Below are 2539 nucleotides of genomic sequence, written 5' to 3'. Positions count from 1 at the left end.
GCTCTTCCCTGCCACCCCGCCAGCCTTCCGCCCGCTCAGCCTCCGCTGCGTAAGGTCACCCCAGCGCCCCGCTCGTTAGCGGGAGGCCAAGATTTGCCCTTTGATTTATTTATGCACTGACAAAGACTCAAAAGTGTTGGAAGTGCAATTTTTCACCACCAACTAAAAATAGCCGAGTGAAATTCCAGAGCTGCCTTTCAGCGCTGCCGGCTGCGCTCGGCTTACCAGGACAATGGCATTTGTAGGCTGCTAGCACCAACAGCACAGGCTGGGCTCCAGCTCCCTAAATAACAAGCTATAAAGGGCAAAATCTGTCTTTGATTACAGCTGTGCAAAAAGCAGCGATTAAAAAGACCATTATCCAAATACCTGAACGTGCGGTGCCAGCTTAAAACCGAGCCTGGGAATGCTGTAAGAGTGGCAGGGACTTACTGTACATGAAGTAAAAACGCAGCCAGCGTTACCGAGGGCAGAAGGCGCGTGCGGTTAAGCATTTAGAAGGGCTGAAGCCCTCGGGCACAACAAAAACGCCTTTGGGCAGCAAGCAGGGGCTGACCTGCACAGGGACCGGGTGGCACGTGCCTGGCGCTCCTGGCTCAGGGCGAGGAGCAGCCACACGAGGAGGCCTCTGCCCCGAGGGCACCGGCAGCCTGGGGGTGCGCTTTCAACCACCCTGAGATGCAGGGAACAGCTCCACGTGGTGTACGGGAACACTTGATTTACCCTGCTCTTGATTCCAAGCCTATCAAGAGCATGTTCCTTAAAGGAAAGTAATTAGTTGACAGCCTGCAGCACACCAGGTACATCGGAAGCCTGGCTTTTAAGCACAAACTTGAATTCTCTGTTCATTTCGGTCTGCAAGCACACAGGCTGAGCCCCGGGGATCGCCCGTGGCAGCGCTGCCCGTCCTGCAAACCAAACGTCACAGCAATCTCAGCTGCTGAAGATGGCAAAGTCCCCCAGGCGAGAGCGCTTCGAGGCGATGCTCTTGCTCGCACGCCAGGCAGAACCCACGTGCCAGCTGGCCGACCTGACACCACGGCACTCAGCAATATTTGAGGTGTAAAAGGAGAACTGCAAGTCAATGCTTTTGAATGAGATAATCTCAGTGCTCGCGCTGACCTTCCAGCAGCAACAAAAGCAGGCCTGCGACAGAAATGGCTTTCTGAAGGGTCAGAAGGACCAGGGCCCCTGTGTCAGCAGTTACAGGGAAAGAAATAACTCCGCACTGCTCTCCAGTGGCCTCATCCTCCTGCCGTGACATGCCCCTGGGAGACAGTAAAGGTACCTCTGCAGCTGGCCAGCTGGAAGGTACCAGACACGCACCGAGGGGACCTCAGCACACCGCTCACGGGGCCGCTCTGCAAACCAGACACAGCTCTGTTCTCCCACTGAAACGTGAAGGGGAAGAGATGTGAGAACCAGCCGAGCAGACCAGTACAGGAGGAAATCAGAGCTTCCAAGCGCATCTGGCACAGAGCATTTGTGACACTGAACTAGACAGCTCTCGGGCATCCCTCCGTAGCAGCCAAGCTCTGCTGCTCCTCAGAATGAAAAACTGAGAAGCAGAAACCGGGACTTCTGGTCCTGTCAGTAAAGGGTTAATCACAGCATACATCCACAGCCTGCTTACAGACTGGTGAGAGCGGGTGGGCATTTCCTGCACGCACTAGCTCCTCCCGTGATGTGCACTGACTGCCGGGATGTTTCACTCCGTGCTGATCTCAGCTGGATGCTTTTATCCGCACCACCACCCGGGCGGGGATCAGCGTTATGCACCGAGGCTGCAGGCAGCGTGGGACGCGCACAGCATTTTCTGCATTGTTTGTATTTGTGCCCCAGCAGAAACACCACGTCTCCACAGCATCCAGCAACAGAAGGACCATGGGCTATGCTCTGCTGCCTGCCACGGGGCAGATCAGAGCGAGGCCAAGAGTTCAAAGCCTGAAGCCCACCTTCAACTGCCACGAGGCAGCCTGGTTGCCACAGGGCCTATTGCTGCCTTGGCTAATGCTCAGCTTCAGGCAGAGGATCACAATCCAACAGTGATTTAAAGCACCTGTTAAAACTCCTGATATTGATGACATCTTTTACAGACTGTTCTCTGAAAAAGGCATCAATACATCTGTTTTGGATCAGGAAAAACCAGAGCAGGCAGGCCCATGCAGCAAATACAGCTCTAATCTGGATTTGTTCCGCACAAAGAGGTAGGGTCCTACAAAAAGGCCTTTCAAAAAAATAATGCCCAACTGTCCTGGGATGGGAGCGTTAAGGGCAATTTTCTGTATCTGCAAAGTATTTTCCAACTCATTTGTTCAAAAGACCACCTTTGCTAACACTGCACAACCCGATCTGTTTGTCTCCCCCCGCCTCCCCCCCAAGGTGGATTTCTGCTCAGCACGATGAAGAAACAAGACGTACTCACACTCAGCTATGAAACAGCCACCTTAAACCCAAGTACCGACCTGAATCCTTGCTGGCATTGAAATGAGTAAATAGGCGTTTCTTGGACTGAAGAAAATAAATGAGGAGTCCGTAC

Source organism: Anser cygnoides, chromosome 14 (genome assembly GCF_040182565.1).
Source record: "Anser cygnoides isolate HZ-2024a breed goose chromosome 14, Taihu_goose_T2T_genome, whole genome shotgun sequence".
NCBI lineage: Eukaryota > Metazoa > Chordata > Aves > Anseriformes > Anatidae > Anser > Anser cygnoides.
The sequence above is the reverse complement of the archived record's forward strand: the minus strand, read 5'-3'. Positions refer to the sequence as shown.